We start from the raw sequence: 19,246 nt of genomic DNA on the forward strand, positions 1-19,246 counted from the left end.
CCAATGTTACTCATGTTCTTAATAATGCACTTATTAACATGACAAAGTCTAGCAAGCCAAACATTAAAATCACACAACATATAAGCAGAAGGAGAAACTTTATTAAAGTCAACATTTAATTCAAACATGCCATCAGTAGCATAACCCTTCCCAACAAAAATACCATTCTTAGTGATGGTGTACAAATCAACCCCAATAGTTTGAGTAAACCCAACCTTATTAAGCAGAAAACCTGAAACCATATTCTTTCTCATCTCAGGAGTATGCATTACATCTTTCCGTAACAAAGTATTTCCTGAGGTGAATTTAAGCTCCACATTCCCAATCCCACCAACAATAGTGGTGTGTGAATCTCCCAACAACACTTTCTCATCATTAGCAGCAGTGTATGTTTTAAACATAACACGATCATAGCAAACATGGCGAGAAGCGTCAATGTCTACCCACCACCCATCTGATCCACTAATAAGGTTGATCTCATAAATCATAGCTGTAAAAGCTTCTTCAGTCAAGTTAGCTTGCGGAGCAGTGCTTGGCTTGTTCCTACACTTGCGTGCCATATGACCTGGCTTGTTACAGTTGTAACAAAGGATTTGTCCAGAGTCATGTTATGGTTCCAACTTGATTGTTGTTTCGAGGAGTGTTCTAGTTGTTGCGGTTGGAATTTGAATTCGAGTTGCGGTTCTGATTCTTAAATTTTTTGCCATTAGGCTTCAGAACTGCAGGTGTGGACTTCTTGGGGTTGCTGTTTGAAACAACAAGCACCTCTTCTTTCTGTTCTTATTTCCTCGCTTCCTCCTTGATACGAAGGCGGTTGATCAAACTCTCTAAGGAAAATTCCTTAGTCAAATGCTTGAGTACATTTTTAAAATCCTTCCAGGAAGGAGGTAATTTGTTAATTAAAATAACAACTTGAAACTATTCATCAAGAGTCATACTTTCTGAGATAATCTCATGCACGATTTTCTGAAGTTCGTGAGATTGGGCTTCCACAGATTTATCGTCCACCATTTGATACTTCAGGTAGAAACTGATAGCATATTTTTTAGTTCCTGCCTCCTCTGTATCATATTTCACTTGCAACGCCTCCCAAATTTCCTTTCTTCACTTGTCTGAATTATAATAATCATAGAGGTCATCAAATAAACCATTAAGAATAAAATTCTTACAGAGAAAGTCATTTTAAACCCAGGAGTCCAATTCCTTCTATTGCTTCTTGCATTCAGTCTCTTTGTCCTTGTCGGTCGAAGGTTCAAAGACAACCGACTTTACAACAGTGAGAACAAACCCAACAGTCTTCATGGTCAGGCAAAACAACATCTTTTGTTTCAAACACTTAAAATGAAAACCCTCAACATGAAATGGCTTGTTAATATCAGTAGAAGTAGAACCAAAAAAAGCATCTGTAGTAGCCATAGCAGAATAGTAACGTCTTAAAATTGTTATTTCGAAATTGAAATAAAATATGGAACGAATTATTGATATAAATTTATGGCTGAGTCGCAGACTATGTCGCTCTCTTTAAGACGTTTCATGGCTTTTCCCTAAGTGTGCACGATAGCCTATCAACCACGCTGTCCCTAGGATAAAACAACCACTGTATACGAAACCCTTTTTGCACCGAAAGGATTCGCTCTTATACTCCCTAAAAATTGCTCTGAGAAAATTGAATTTTTAGAAGAGAATTTTTTTGTAAAGGAGATGTTCTCTCCCATTATTCTGACTCAGCTTATGTAGAGAAGTCGATAAAAAATAAAACGGTAAGAGAAGTTGATTAATTCGTGGGAGGAATTGTGGTCATACGCATTTAAAATGGATCACATTTACCTCTTCTAATAAAATATTTTAAAATTAATTAATTAATAAAACTATTTATTTTATTAAATAATTATTTTTCAAAAAATATATATAAAGTGTGACACCACACTACCTGTAAGCTCAGCTCGATTCAGCACTGTCAAACAGAAGGTGATGACACGCGCACGTGTAGTGGTCAAGTGTGTGAGTCCTCACCCATGCGCACAAAACTTGGTGCCCCTTGGGGCCAAACCCAGTTCTCAAAGTTGTCTATTATATACCCTTATGAAAAAGTATTGTGGGTGATGGGTCTTCGTGGGCCTCTTCGACGTGGGGCTGAGATGGAGCTTGAGAAGTGGCGGTGGTTAGGCTCCAACGATTGAGGGAGGTTGTGCATCTCCCGATTCTTCATCTTCTATTCAATGGGGTAGATCTTCAAAGCTTTGTGATAGTGGTGGCTTCAAGGGGAAGCTTCGTGACAGAGGCATGGCTGGGATGTGCCTCCCTCCATATTCTTCATCATCTTTTTATGGTTTTTGACCTTGGATATCTACCTCTGCATATCGTTGGCTTCACGACATGGATGCAAACTTGGCTTCTCCGAAACTCAAACGTCGAGGTTGCGGGCTTCGTCGAGACCTGGGGCTGGGATTGGGGGAGGACGGCTGGGTTGCTTCGAAATTGGGGTTTTGTTCATATTTGGGTAATGTTTGATTGATTTTGTAATGTTGCATGTACATATTTTGAGATTAGTTTTGATCCTGAAATTGATTTTTTTCATTCAAAGAATCTGAGATCTGAATTGTTTGTATGTCTGTATGGATTTTAAAATTTGTTTTGATTATTATATTGGATTGAAATGTTAATTTTTTTATGATTTGAGAATACAGACTTTGTAATTGTTCTTGAGTTTGGGTTAGCTTGAATCTTGTAAATCTAGGTTTGTGAATAGGTTTGTGAATATGAAATGGGTTTGTAAATCTGATCTTATCAGCTTGGGTTTGTAAATCTTAGAAACAATTCATTCTTTAGTTCTTAATTGTTTTAAATTTATTTTAATTTTGATAATGTTTTAATTTTTAATTGGTTAATAATCAGATTTTTGTTTTTCTAATTAGATTTTTATTCTTGGGGATTTTAATTAATAATATTTAATTTTAATTAAATTAAAATATAATTTTCAATCATTTTTAAAATTTTATTAGATTTTTATTTAATTTTTAAATATTTTTATTTTTATTAGACCAATGAGAAGCTGCCATATAGGCGTATACCTGGCACTTAACGGCTAGGTACCTACGGGTGCCAAGAAAGTGTGACGGAAGGTATTTTAGCCGTAAAAAAAGAGAGTTAGGTATTTAAGTGTTATAATTTTTAAAACTTAGGTATTTTCTTCGCAAATATTCCTTTATTTAATTATTATATATAACCAAATGTAGCAAAAATATCCCATTTTGATTCACTATAAGAAAAAAGGGCTTTTACTTCGGTTTTTAAGCTTGATTTACTTCAGTTTTCGCTAAAATTCGCAACCGCAGTATTTCGGAGCGAAGTAAAAAGTAGTTAAAAACCGAAGTAGAATCCCCACTTTTTACTTCAGCTTTTACATAATAACCGAAGTAGAAAGTGAGGCACGCATCCATCCTGGGCACTTTCTACTTCGGTTTTTAGGTAAAAACCCATGTAAAAGGTGCACTTTCCACTTCGGTTTTTAGGTAAAAACCGATGTAAAAGGTGCACTTTCCACTTCGGTTTTTACCTAAAAATCGAAGTAGAAAGTGCCCTCTTTTTTTAATAATTATTTATGATTATTTTTAAATGGCCCAATTCTATTTATATATATATATTGGCCTAATTTTTTTTTCAACGATCTAATTATATGAATTTATAGTTATATATATTTTTACAATTGGAATTGGTTAAGAATTGTTTTTGAATGAAAATATGCTAACTTTCATTAATTAAAAATGTCATACATAAGCATATAAAACACAAGTACTTAAGTAAGATAACTAGCCTTAACATTAATACATTTACATAAAACTAAACTTACAACTAAACGAACTTATAAATAAAATAGGCTTACTGATAAATGTATGTCATCAATCGACCTAACCATTCGTGTTGGATTGGCAAGAGGTCTGCAATCTCACAATATTGCTTCTTCCCATCAAACTGTAAAATTAATAAATATAAATTAATTTTATAGATTATTGATACCAAAATAAGTTATAAAAAATGAACTTACTTTTTCTTTTAAGGTTTCTATTGCATTTGATGCCCGTACAAGATCTCTAATGTACTTCAACACATAAAAACCACATTCATGACTTTGTGGCTGTCTTGGACATGAAACATGGAATATCTTTGTAGGATTGCCGAGTAATTCATTGGAAGAAGCCTTATAATATGCACTATTTTAAAAGAAAATTAACAAAAGTTATTAAAATGTACAAACATGTACTAGTTGTTGGATATTAAGAAATATTTTTAAAAATTTTAAAACTTACCTCATTATCATTGAATCAATTTCTTCAGGACGTTTGTGCACTTTCAGTGGATCCAAGAACACGATTTTTCCTTTTGGCATAGCAATCACCAACATCCAATGTTCCCTAAAATAATAAGCGTGTTAAATAAAATAATTAAAATTTTAATATATGAATATTCAAATAAGAAAAGTTTATAGTATTTCTTACCGTATTTTCCAAGGTATAAAGTATAGTTGACCAACTCTATCCATGGTCATCAACCAATTTGCCAAGTCAAGGGTTAATCGTTCTACATTGTTAACATTATTAATGCTAAGACGCTCAATGTCAAAAAAACCTTGTAAAAGACATGCTGATTTGGAAATAGGGACTCCCAAATGCATCTGCAAAATTTTCTTAAGTGTAAAATATTTTTGAAAAATTTCGGCAGAGCTTCCCCTATAAATAGGACTACCCAAACCTGTAAACATTCAATTTACTATGAAAATTTGCAACAGATCACAGAGCATTACTCATAACCATTCTAAATTTCATATCATTCCAAAGAATTAGTTGAAGGGATACCTTAATCCGAATATCATTGTTGAGCCTCCAATCATATGCAAAGTAGCAACTTGTTCCACATCCTCTGAAGTTATAAAGATTGACTCGCGATTCATGAATGATGGGTCCACTGGAATTGAGACGACTGTGTTTATTCCCTTAACTCTGCAAAATTCTCTCACCATAAACTGAAGGCTAACATGGATGCGATTCATGATGTGATCGACAAATGGTTGGTCTTCGGTCAGGGTGTTTTCTGGATTGACGTGAGACCCAGCTGATGACAGATGTGGGCTAGTCAGAGAATTACGGTTCGTCTTATCCTTGGATGGGCTTTTTGACATAGGAGGTTTCTTTTTTAGAGGACCCTATGCAACATCAAGTAAAAATAATGGACCAACAAATATTTTAATAGGTAACAAATTAAAGAATTCTTTTATACCTGATCAGTCATAACTAATTCTTTTGGCCAAGGAATGAATACGTCATAAGTATCTCGAACATAGCGTACTCCCCAACAGAACATGGGATTTCAGCATCCTCTTGTAACATTTTGGTGACTCACACCCTCGCGTATTCGTCTGTCAGTTGAACATCATGAATAGTCAGTGAACCCACCCCATCAATGATAACACCCTCTGCCACCACATTATGAATATTATCTAAACAAAGTAACACATCCTGCATGTACGGTGTGTGATATTCTTCGTCATTCTGCATGTACGGTGTGTGATATTTTTCGTCATTCTACTCGTCATCGTTGTCATGTTCATCCATATCATCTATCCCACCTGCTTGTTTAGCTCTTTCCTCCTCTAAAGCTTTAAGTTCTGCTCTGAGCCTCACAATTTCTGACAACATCAACCATTTCTTTTGCTATTTTTGGTTTTCTTCAAAAGACGGACGAAATCTTCGCAAATGACCTATTTAAAAACTAAAATATTGTAGAATGAAGTTAAATGCAACAAATAAAAAATAATATAATACCCAAGTGCTCTAACACGGCCTGGGTGCTCAAGTGTCCCTAAAGCTTGCGTTAATATGTCATTCTGACCCTTTGCAATGATTTCTCCACTACTAACTTTTTCTTTCAGCTCATTCTGTCAAACAAACCGGTGATCGCTTATATTAGTAACTTATAAGAACTTTATCATTCCTACATTACTTTAAAATACTTGCTTGAAACCACTTACAATTCATGCTTCAATTTGTTTGTCTAAATCTGTGACAAGAACCTTCTTCTTTTCTCGTGCTCTCATCCAAACTTGGTATCGTTCTACATCTGCCACACCTAGTTCATTTTTCTACAACATACAACAATTAATTAAAGTTGGTGAGGGCAATATTCTTCATAACAGGTTGACAGTTGTAAAATAATGATGTGAATTACTTACCAAGTCCTATCTAACATTGGCAAGTCCTCTACGAGATGTACGATGCCTCGAAGTATATTTGAGAGCTCTTTCACGTTGTGCTTCCCGCAAAGCCTACATAAAATATGTAACGGTAAGTTTTTAAGCAATTATTAATACTTCAAAACTAATAAATCATATACGTAATAGATATACATAATAGTACCATAAACTCAGGAGATAAACGGTGGCTAACAAAGGTCCTCCAATCTTCTAGGTCAAGTTCTGGATATTTCTTAGGAAGGATTTGGAGTTCATCTATCAGACCGTCTTTTGCCAAAGGGTAGATGTAGTCACTCGTGATGTTGGTCTTAAAATCTCTCATCATTCTTCCCGCACATTTAATTAATTCTGGTTTCCAATTTTCTGGAATGCTAAAGCCACCCTGAAATAGAAAGAAAATGATTAATGGAATGCAAAGTAATTCATGAAAATGATCACTATATTAAGGTAATTAAAATATTTTCTTACATATACATCCTCCCATATTCTATTCTTCAATTCTTGTGGGACTTGTCTCCAATCCTTATAATTGAGAGAGATTGTTCTCCTAGTTTTAACTCCAAGGTACGATTGCATCTCGCTATATGCTTTCCCTATAGGTTGACCTTTATCATTAAACTTAATATTTCTCTTTATTCCCTTAGCTTTTTTATTATTGATATTGTTCCTCTTTGTTTGGTCTCGCCTATTTGGTGTGTTCTCCCCTTCAGAATTTGTCATCTGCACATAAATAAGAATTAAAGTTACAATTATGACATAAATAAATACATATTTAACATAAAAATGAATACATTACTCATTGGACACATTTTCTTTTCCTTTTTATTTTCTTGGTTGATTCACAATCTACCCATTTCCGTCTCTAATATCATTTCTAATGTATTCCCCATCATCATCATCTTCATTGAAATCATGGATTTTCTCAACTTGCTCATGTATTGGTTATTCAACAATAAAATTATCATGAAACAAATCATAATTTTCTTCGTCATTTTCATCTTCTGTAAACTGCCTTTCTTAGGTTCGTAAAACAACTGACCATTTATCATCAGCAGGATTAGTTATGTAAAACACTTGTTTTGCTTGGGTAGCCATGATGAAAGGATCATTCTTGAGACCTTTCTTACTTAAATCAACCAAAGAGAATCCAAGTTCATCAATTCTAACCCCAACATTGTTGTCCACCCAAGAACACTTGAGAAGGGGAATTTGACCGAATGGAAATTGGAAGTAATTGTTCCATTAATATATGACAATCATGTGATTTCATTCCAATTAACTTCAAATCTTGCATAGACACCAAGTTTTGAACATTCGATGAATAACCATCAGGCACTTTCATCTCTGCCAATGATTGACATACGACTTGCTTCTCTTCTTTAGACAATGTAAAATAAGCAGGAGGCAAATATGTGCGTTTACCTTTTTCTTCAGGTGCCAAGTGGTGTCTTATACCCATCTCAACAAGATCTAAACGACTAGACAAACCATCTTTGGTTTTACCTGGGATATCAAGTAATGTACTGGTTATACTTTCACATACATTTTCTTTTCTATGTGCATGACATCCAAGCAATGTCTAACGAGTAAATCTTTCCAGTAAGGAAGTTGAAAGAAAATTGATTTTCTTTGAAAACATCCATTGCCTTTTTTGTTTTTATTCTTCTTCCCATACCTAGAGTCAACTTTTTCTACTTCCTTAAGAATTTGCTCACCTGACAATGGAAAAGGAGCAAGGTCTCGTTCCACAGTACCGTCAAATACTTTTTCTTTATTTCTGTCAGGATGAATTAAATGCAAATATCGTCTATGACCCATATAACACATTTTGCATCCATTTGACAAGCGACGGGCCCTTGTATTGGTGCAACAAATTGGACAAGCTTGGTAACCTTTTGTGCTCAAACCTGATAGGTTACCATATGCTGGAAAATCATTAACAGTCCATAACAACATCGCTTTCAAATTAAAAACTTCTTTTTTAAAACCATCATATGCCTCAACACCATTTTCATACAACTCTTTCAAATCATCAATTAATGGTGCCAAATAAACATCGATATCGTGTCCTGGTTGTTTTGGGCCTGAAATCATTAATGAAAGCATCATAAACTTCCTTTTCATGACCAACCAAGGAGGAAGATTGTACATAACCAGGAAGACAGGCCATGAACTATGCCTACTACTAACAGATCTATGCGGGTTTACTCCATCAGCAGCTAAACCGAGACGAAGATGTCTTGGTTCATTTTTGAATTCTGGATTGATATAATCTACCTTCTTCCAGGCCTGTGAATTTGCAGGATGCCGGAGTTTACCATATTTCACTCGTCCAGTCTCGTGCCATATTAAGTTCTTAGAGTGTTCTGTACTTCGGTATAATCGCTTCAGCCGCGAAATCAAAAGTAAGTACCATAGCACTTTCTGAGGAATAAGTTTTCTAATCTCCTTACTTTTGTTAGGTTTGTACCGTGATAAACCACATTCTGGGCAAGTGTCCATGTCTGCATACTCCTTACGATATAAAATACAATCATTCGGACATGCATGAATCTTCTCATACTTCAACCCTATCAAACTTAATGTTTTCTTTACTTCATATGTAGACTCCGGAAAACCATTTTCTAGCAGCAAAATCTCCTTGAAAGCAGCTAAAAATTGACTAAAACACTTATCACTAACTCCATTTTCCGCTTTTATGTTATAAAATTTAACCATTGTTGACAATCTTAGTTTATTGAAACCACTGAACAATTGTCTATCTGCATCTCTAACCATACTATCAAAATTTTCTAGATTATGAAAAAACTCTTCTTGTGCTTCATCAAGCAATTCTATAGGATGATCATCAAAATCATCTACACCTCGCCTACCTAATGGATATGGTTCATCATTTAATAATTCTCCATGCCAATACCATTTACTATAACTTATATCAAATCCCCGACAAAAAACATGATCCTTTATCATGGTAATATTCCCCTTTACTCTATTACCACAATCGATACAAGGACAACGAATTTTTTATGGATCACTACAATTATTTAGGAAAAACTCTAAAAAATTGTTTAATCCATCTTGAAATTGTGATGTTTCTCTCCTCTCAAGCATCCATGATTTATCCATACTAATAACAATATTAAATCCCTAATAAGTTAGAAAAAAACTTATATTAGGTTCTAGTCTTATAAATTTTTTTAAAAATTCGACAGAGTTTCCTCTGTTTCTATAGCATACCGTAATTTCATAATTACCTATAAAATCAATACAAACAAACACAATAATCAAGCATAGATGAACCCAACATTATTAGGTTCTAGTCTTATAAATTTTTTAAAAATTTTGGCAGAGTATCCTCTGTTTCTATAGCATACTGCAATTTCAAAATTTCCTATAAAAACAACACAAATAAACACAATAATCAAGCATAAATGAATCCATCATTATTAGGTTCTAGTCTTATAAATATTTTAAAAAATTCGGCAGAGTATCCTCTATTTCTATAACATACCGCAATTTCATAATTTCCTAAAAAAACAACACAAACAAACACAATAATAAAGCATAAATGAATCCATCCTTATATCATCACAGCACGCAAATTTCCCAGAGCCTACTTCACTAATTTTCAAACATAACTTTCACTAAATCCAATATGCATGATTTAATTAGCCTTATCTTTATACATAAATCTTGTAGTAATATAAATAAAAATAAATAATAACTAACCTTCAATATTACTCTTCAATTCACCCAAAATGAACAGCAAAGTTCACCACTCAATCAACGACCCTACAAAAACATTACTTACATAATTAGTAAACTACATAATTAATTATCAAACCAATAAAAAAAAAATCAAACTAGTTAAAGAAACTAATGAACAATACTTTGATCATCTTCAAGCTATTTATTTTTTTCAAATATTTAAAAAGCAAATTTATCTATTGTCACAATTTCTAAAATTTACTAATATAAATATATATATTTATAATAAACCAATTTTTTATCACATTATTTAACCCAACAAAATAAAAAAATAATTAGAAAAGTCAACAAAATATTAATAATTTTAATTATAAAATTCGGACTAATAAAAAAAAAATAAAAAAACATAGAAAAATAAAAAATTATCATCAAAACCATATTTTAGTAATTCATACCTATTTTGAAGCTCAAAAACACCTTGCAATGACAAAATTCCGGTCAAAATCTGGCAAGAAACACCAAGAAACCATGAGAGATAATACCCACGGCCAAATGTATTTTTTTTCTCTAACAAACAAAAAAAAGGATTTTGGGGGCTATATTTCGGTTTATAATGAAGAAAAGTAGTAAGAAATAAAGAAAAAAAAAGGTTTGGAGAACGAAAATGGGTGTTGGCTCACGATTGTTAATGGAGGTTTTGGGGTTTTTTTTTGTACAGAGGAGAGAGAGGGATATGACTGTTCGGGGTGGGCGAGAGGGTTATATAACCATTTTACTTCGGTTTTTAAAAAGAGAAGTAGAAAATGCACTTTCTACTTCGGCTTTTACCTAAAAACCAAATTAGAAGGGGCTGAGGTAAGCTGGGTTGTGCACCTTTTACTTCGGTTTTTAGGTAAAAACTGAAATGGAAAGTGCACTTTCTACTTCGATTTTTACCTAAAAATCGAAGTAAAAGGTGCACAAGGGCTGCGTTTGGCTTGGCTATTTTTTCACATCTTTATTATCTCTAAACATAAGTCATATGGGCATGTGCAAACCAAACATGACCCTCTTCACTTTGAATTTTTAACTTTGTTTTTTTAAAAAAGTGAAGTAGTATGTAATTTTTTTCAAAGCACCAAATTCAAAAGTGAAGTAAAAGAGTTTAAAAAGGTTTTTACTTCAGTTTTTTTGTATACTCAGTATAAAAACCGAAGTAAAAGCCTATATTTCTAGTAGTGATTTGTGGCCAAAGTCTTCGTGCCCTTGTCTGAGGAGAGAGAAACAATCATTAATTCATAACAAATTTTTACTATAAGGTTAGAGAATATATTTAATATAAATCATGCGTTTATTTAAAAAAAAATCACAAAATATTTACCCCTGTCATAAAAAATATTTTATCCAAATCAATGAGTGTGTATGAGTCTTACAAAATTTTCCCACAATATATCTTAAGCATTTGTGTGTGATTTTGAAAGCTGAGAACATTGCCTTGTATGGAAATTTTAGCCTATTTCAGGGACATTGCCCTACGTGACAATTTTTAGCATTTTTCTGAAAGAGTACCCAAATTAGACGCTTTCACACTATACTGAAGATAGCCTTTATCAGTGGTAGAGTATCTTCTACATAATTTTTGTTACATAGTTCCAATTTACTCCAAGATAGCAATTATACAACAGTGTAGGTAACTCTATTCTAAGATGGAGCCTGAAAATACTTTTCAACGATCAAATGCTCATACACTAAACACAGATTGATTTGGAAGAATATTAATTGGAGGGACTATTTATTTTGATTTTTTTAAAATATGCATGATATATATTAACTATAAATTCTAACCTGAATTAAAAATATATTTTGACAAAATGATTGAGAGTTTTTCGATGGACAAGGACAAGAAGAAATTACGCAACTTGTTCTAGCACAGGGATATGGCACAATACAAACATGAATTAATTAGGACACACCCCCAAGGATTTCCTAAGGGAATCAAACCTGACTATATCAACGGATTTTGTAAAAATATATGCAATTTGTTTGTCCATCTCAATATATTCTAAGATCAAAGTTCTATTTTCAACAAGTTCCCTGATAAAATGATGACGAATGTCAATGTGTTTAGTGCGAGAGTGTTGAACAAGATTTTCTGAGATATTAATTGCACTAGTGTTATCACAAAAATATAGTCAAGGTTTTAAGATCAAACCCATAATCTGTCATCATTTGTTTCATCCATAATAATTGAGTACAACAGATTCCTGCAGCTATGTACTTAGCCTGAGCAGTTGACAAGGAGATTGAATTTTTTTTCTTGCTATGCCAAGAAACCGGATTGTTTCCCAGATAGAAAAATCCACCACTTGTACTTTTTCTATCATCTGCATTGCCTGACCAATTAGCATCACTAAAACAATGTTAGAGTTTGTTTCCTTTGAGTACCAAATTCCATACTCTTGAGTACCATTCACATAGCGAATGATTTGCTTTAAAACTGTCACATGGGATTCCATAGGATCCCCTTGATTCCGAGCTCATACCCTAACACTATAGCTAATGTCAGGACGACTAGCCGTGAGATACAGAAGACTTCCAATCATGCTTTTGTACAATGTTGGATCTACTTTTACACCATTTTTATCCTTTGTTAGTTTGACTGTGGTTCCCATTGGTGTTTTGGCATGTTTAGCAGAGTCCATCCCAAATTTCTTTATCAGATTTTTTGCATACTTACTTTGAGAGATGAAGGTTCCATCTTTTGACTCTTTGACTTGCAGTCCTAGAAAACAATTTAACTCACCTACCATGCTCATTTAGAATTCATCTGTCATTTGTTTGACAAACTCCTGCACTAAGGTGTTAGAAGTAGAGCAAAAAACAATTTCATCAACATAGATTTGTGCAATAACAATATCAGAATCAACATTTTTGATGAAAAGAGTTTTATCGACTCCTCCTCTTTTATAACCATTCAAAACAATAAATTGAGTCAATATTTCATACCAAGCTCTAGGAGCCTGTTTTAAACTGTAGAGAGCCTTTTTAAGTTTAAAAACGTGATCAGGATAATGTGGATCTTCAAAATCTTTTGGTTGTTCAAAAAATGCTTCTTCATTCAAAATTCCATTTAAAAAGGCTGATTTAACATCCATTTGGAATAAATTGAAACCAACAATACAAGCAACAGCCAATAGCAATCTTATTGACTTAAGTCTTGCGACAGGGGCAAAATTTTCATCGAAGTCAACTCCTTCAATTTGAGCATACACCTGGGAAACTAGCCTAGCTTTATTTCTTATTATTGTACCAAATTCATCAGTTTTATTTTTTAAGATCCATTTTGTACCAATAACATTGGTATGATTTAGTCTAGGAAGAAGATTCTATACCTCATTTCTTGTGAATTGTTCTAATTCCTCTTGCATTACTTTATCCATGACTCATCACTCAAAGCTTCTTTCACATTTTTTGGTTCAAAGCTTGATGTAAAGCAAACGAATTGAACCAAATTCACATACCTTTTTCTTGTCACCATACTTTCTTCAATATCACAAAGAATGAGATCTGAATGGTGATTCTTTTTTATTCTGGTAGAAGGTTCTCTCTGTATTGAATCTGTGATGATTTCTAGCCCTCCCTTTGTTGGTCGTTTAGATGATGTTGGAACAGATTCAGCTTTTGTTGCAACTTTTTCTGTATAAGAAGACACAACATCACCTATTGTCACAGTAGGAGATTCTATCTGAGAAGTTTCGGCAATGAACCTATCAATTTCTTCTTCATTTGAATATTCAAAATAATCTTTTAAATCATCAACAACAACATTGGATGATTCCATAACAGTTTGAGTTCTCATGTTATAAACACGATAAGCTCTACTATTCATAGAATATCCAAGAAATACTCCTACATCACTTTTAGAATAAAATATTCGGACATTCTCACAATCTCTAAGAATATAGCATATACACCCACTACAAGAAATCTGATCTTTACCTACCAATATATATTGGAAGGTAAAGGGAACCTTTACCCACCAATATTTATTCGTAAGATTTATTGGTAGGTAAATATTGCCAATATTATAATATTTTAGAAGGATGATTATCTACTAATAATATGGGTAAGTAAAGAGTGTTACCCTACACATATACTGGAGGGAAATTTTTTTGCATTTGGCGCCAATATTTCCCTCTTATTATTTTAATTTTTAATAAAAATGATGCTGAGTTGTGTGATGATGTGCTAAAAATATCCTACATGTCATCTTACTTATTTTTAACATGTCATATTATTTTTAACAAAGGGTACAAATCTTAAAAACAAATAAACATTACAAAAACAAAAATTAAAATTAAATTAATTCTAACTATCAGTAAAAACAAAATCATAATAATATATATTTTATCATTTAACCTTTCAGACATATAAGTGACAAATCCTTTTCTTCCTCCCTCCCTACCCGATCCACTTTCCTTTCTCCCTCTCTCTCTTGCATGCTCTCTGCTAGCCCGAACGGCTGCCCTCCGATGGTCGCCGCCGTGTAGACACTGGATCAAGAGTACTAGACACCGCCGAAACTCCATCCTCGTGAGCCCTTCGTTGCCGTTCTCCGCCGTGAGTAGAAGCCTCCAGGATCGTACGTCGCTGCCGCGGCTTCAAGGCCAATTTCTGGCTTCCTCTGACATCGTCTCAGGCGAAGGGTAGCATGGGTGAACTCAGGGTATCAAGACGAACAAAGCCCAGCCAAGGATCGGGCTTTTAAGTGACCGGAGGAGACGGAATCAACTCTCCATTTGCTGCTCGTAGTCTTCTTCTCGAGGTGAGTTCTTGTTTGTCTCTAACATTGCCTTTTCATGTGTGATTGTTCAAATTTAGAACTATTTTGTTCTCTTGCAGTTTATAATGGATATGAAATTAGGGAAGTTCACATTGATTTCTGTTACAAAGGAGGTTGGTAAATTCCATTGCTGTCAAAATTTTGTATGAGGTAATTAGTTTATATAGATAAGTTCGCATTGATTTTGATCAATAATGAGTGTACTACTGAACCTTTCACCTTTAATTAAACATATTGTTAGCCTACTAAGATGAGACTCCAAACCTAATTGGTTATAGATTGAGGAACTAATAGTAATTGGATGCAGGACAGAAAAATTTGTGTGTTCTTGTTTCTAAGTAGTAATTGCTATGGCACTTTGGATAGTTGGATGAATACTGTTATTAGGAGTTTGGACTTTGGAGATTGCTTGCTGTGACTTTTGAGGGATGCTTTTGTCCTGTATGATTATTGAAAACTAAGCGTTGCTTGCTTAATTTGACAGGAATTACTTCAGTTGGAAGAAGATGTAAAACTTCTGGAAGAGATGTACCCACAAGGAGAGAAGGTAATGTAATGTCGACTTGTGGCAAGTGTTCCCACCTTTTTCTCAATACTTTTTCTTCATTTGCTGATTTTCTTCTTCAAATTCAGGCTGAGACTTCTTGGGCTCTGACTGTTCTTGGTTACTTGGCAAAACTTGTCTTGGGGATTTTGGGGTGAGTGCTGATTCTGTATTTGGTGTTTTGAATGGTTTTGTTGTTCTTGGCTTTCCTTTTATATTTTGCAGGGTTTACTTTTCATACATTTTCAGGTATTTTACAAAAGCTAGTTATTTATAGCCAACATGCTAAATCATTTTGCATATTAAATTCATACGAGAGCTTTTAGTTAGAAGCTTATTGTTGATGGTATTGATTATTGGAATTAATTGAAAAACACAGTAACAGAATTAAGAGAGAATAAAAAAAATTTAGAGAGAGAGAATACGAAAAATCATTGTAGGAGAGGGATAGAGGGAGGAAAGGAAGGAATATTTTTGTTCTAAACTTTGGTTTCTGAGTATTGTAGAGATTTTATAATTATGTGGGATGGTACTATTTGATTTATAGTAGGCAATATAATGTTGAAGCAGCATTTGATACAGTTTGCATATGTATCCTTTTGGACATTAACAACACCATGCCAAATAAGCCATCATCCAACGCATAATGTCAATTTAGAATAATTAAAAGGAGAGAAATTCACAAATTTTATGGGGTTATCATTTTTTGTGTTGGGTTAGGGCAGCTTGAAGTAAACCCCAAAGTTATTTGGTGAAAAGGAAATTAAATCTTGTTCCAATACATTGAAATAAGAAGGGGAGAAGTCAGACAAATCCTTTGTCTGTGGGTATTGAGTTTTACTCTTAATTTCTCTTTTCTCTTCTAAAACTTTATTTGTTGTTAACTTTCTCGCTTAAACTAGTTCTCTCTTAATTTCTCACTTGAACTAGTTCTTATTAATCAAGTTTTCCTCACAATATTGCAAGTATTCTTATCCTCTTTGGATTTTTTTCTTTTCTTTTTCTTTGGGTGGGTTTTGTTGCATCATAGCTAGATTGAGTAGATATTGTTGTTTATACTTATAAAATAGCACCCGTACTTAATTTGCAAGGAGAGGGACTTCAAATCATGGTACCTTATTTGATCGAGATTGGATGCTTTTCTTTTCTTTTTTGAAATAGTTATTTTTTTTACATGGGGAGGGTGGTGTTAAGGAGAGACTTAAAAATCGCGGTGGTATGTTATTTAATTAAGTGCATTTCCCAGCCCCTCTTTAATCAAGTGCATTTCAAATCATGGTACCTTATTTGATCGAGATTGGATGCTTTTCTTTTATTTTCTGAAATAGTTTTTTTTTTTACATGGGGAGGGTGGTGTTAACTTAAAAATCACGGTGGTATCTTATTTAATCAAGTGCATTTCCCAGCCCCTCCACCACCTAGTGCTTGTGGTCTTACAGTCATTTACACAACAATGCTAAGTATGATTCATGCAAAACCACAGAAGTAGAATGGAAGTCTCCTTTAAAATTATGAATTATGAGCTAATCCCTGATTGTTTTGGTTCTTTGTCCCTTGTTGCTTATATAGTGTGGAATTCATGTTGAATAGTTTTTTTTTCAACTATACTAAATGTAGATATTAAAGAAGTTCATTTGAATCATAATCCTTATGTTGTCTACCTCTTTGATTGTTAAGATGCTTCACATTTTCTTATATGTTCTTATTGCAAATTTATCAGATTTAAAATGAATACGGAAAAATTGAAGGGAAGTTTGGGCAGAAAGAAAAGGACTATGTTAAGTGGGCAGCGAAGATGGCTTTAAGCCTTAGTGCTGTGCAGGCAAACTGATGGTCCGGATGAAGTTGTAAGGTCTTAGCCAATGCTTTAAATTTTCTGAACTTATATATTATGGCTGTAAGAATGTATAGGGACAGGTGAAACTTTCAGAGTAGTGGCGGTTAAATTTTATCAAGTGTGGTATCTTAATATGCTGTTTTTCATAAATTACTTTCTTCATTTACAGATAGATGCATGCAATGGATACTACTGTGATGGTTATAGGCCAAATTCCTATAACAAACCCACGCTTTGGACTGAAAATTGGGATGGATGGTAAGCTAATATCTTATAAAATGTCATTATTATTTTTTCCTTTTATGGCTGTTAAAACTGTGTGAAACCCCTTCTTGTATTGTTTTGCTTTTGCCAAACAAACTCCTTCCTATTTCTGTTTATGTTTTGTTTATGTTTTTTTAATTCTCTTAATTACTTCAGCTTCTGCTAAAAGTTTTTTTTTCCATTCCTTAAACATGCATGATTTTATGCTATTTATCGTTTAATTTGTAGTACTGTTTGATCTCTTCACATATTTGCTTATGGCTTTTAATCCAAGTAATGCTTGGTATATTATAAATCTCTAGCCTTATAACTAGATTCCATTTCCAAATTTTCACTTTCAGGGTATATTTGAGAATTTAAATAGTGATGTGGATATTTTTCACCTTAACATTTTTGTTCAAATTGGTTCTGTTCATTTGGTCTATCATATTTGAAACTTTCTTTGGGATAAAATAAAATTCTGGGTGGCAACCTGGGTATATAATATTAAAGGTTTTGAGGGAGTTTCTTTCTTAGATTTAGCGAGGGATTGGAAAACTTCTGCAAACAAATTTTTATCTTGTTTTTCCATTTTTAATTGTACTTTGGCTACTTTTTTCAGGGTTTCATGATTCACTTTTATGATGCAAACATGAACCTGATACTTTGTAATTTATTCTAATGATTAATACAAAGTTTCATTTCTTTAAATAAAAAAGAATCATATTTTGTGTCGTCAAGGTCAGATATATATATTTTCATTCTTAATTATATGTACATTCTGCTGTTTGACTTGTCATCTACGTGGTTTCAGTACTTTGGTGAAACAAACTTTGGTCGGACTTCCAGCGGACCGTTCTATATTACTAGTTATGATTATGATGCTCCAATTGATGAATATGGTCAGTGACTTTTCATTATTTTTCTGATTTTTATTTGTATTTTTTGTTTATCTATTTGAGGAAGGAGTGATTTCCATATAAATATTCTAAATTGGAAGGAATATAAGTGCAAAAATATTTAGATTATAAAGCATGTTTTGTCATTGTGTAGGCTTACTGAGTGAGCCTAAATGGTCCCAGAAGATGTGAGAGCTCCATTGCGACACTATCTTTTGGTAAGTCATTTCACAATATTACATTTATATTTGTACTATTTATAATTAATATTGTTTTATGTTATAGGAACATTTTGACATCAACTTGAATGATGAGACAACTAAAAAATGCATTGATGAGCAAATGAGAAAAGCTTGGAAGGGTCATAAGTACAAGCTGCACTTATATTTCAAAGAAATTGGAGGAGAAAATGATCTTGAGAAGGCCAAGAGCAAACGTCATCCAGACTTAAAAGAAGAACATCAAGAAGATTGGATGATTTTGTGTGATCGTTGGTGTTCTCCTGAGGAATGAACTTTATGAAGTTTTTTTTTTATTTTGGTAGGGGTAACCTTAAAATGACAACTTTATGACTTATTTTAGTATTGAACATTATAAAGAATTTTAGCATTAAATATTTTATTATTGTATGGTTTTTTTCTAGTTTATTTCTAATACAGAACATTTATAAATAATTGTTATTATCTTTTACCTACACATAATAATTAAATTTGAACAAAATATAAATTGTGTAACAGACCAATAAAATAATGCTATGTGGGCTAATAAAATGACACCACGTAGGATGCCACGTCATCAGACACGTAAAACTACAAAAATCATGTCAGCATACACGTAGGATGCCATGTCATCAAACACATCATCTGATGACTCATTAATTGATTTATAACTTAGTGGGGTCTATTGATTCTTTTACCTACCAGTGTTAATAAGTGTAGGTAAAGAC

General features: G+C 33.3%; 2 long non-coding RNA genes across 4 annotated transcripts; both read left to right on the top strand.

The window, feature by feature from the left end:
* Window positions 1-14,594: 14,594 nt before the first annotated feature.
* On the top strand, window positions 14,595-15,471 carry LOC133779098 (uncharacterized). 2 transcript variants are annotated; one of them, XR_009869138.1, is made up of 3 exons: window positions 14,595-14,759; window positions 15,274-15,329; window positions 15,411-15,471. It is a non-coding gene; the product is annotated as an uncharacterized LOC133779098 (long non-coding RNA). The 2 variants fall into 2 exon arrangements; XR_009869140.1 differs by having other exon boundaries at window positions 15,274-15,324.
* Window positions 15,472-17,075: 1,604 nt separating this feature from the next.
* Window positions 17,076-18,813, top strand: LOC133779160 (uncharacterized). 2 transcript variants are annotated; one of them, XR_009869142.1, is made up of 5 exons: window positions 17,076-17,173; window positions 17,332-17,416; window positions 18,216-18,303; window positions 18,455-18,518; window positions 18,586-18,813. It is a non-coding gene; the product is annotated as an uncharacterized LOC133779160 (long non-coding RNA). The 2 variants fall into 2 exon arrangements; XR_009869141.1 differs by having other exon boundaries at window positions 17,076-17,168.
* The last annotated feature ends 433 nt before the right edge of the window (window positions 18,814-19,246 follow it).

Source organism: Humulus lupulus, chromosome 1 (assembly GCF_963169125.1).
Source record: "Humulus lupulus chromosome 1, drHumLupu1.1, whole genome shotgun sequence".
Taxonomy (NCBI): Eukaryota; Viridiplantae; Streptophyta; class Magnoliopsida; order Rosales; family Cannabaceae; genus Humulus; species Humulus lupulus.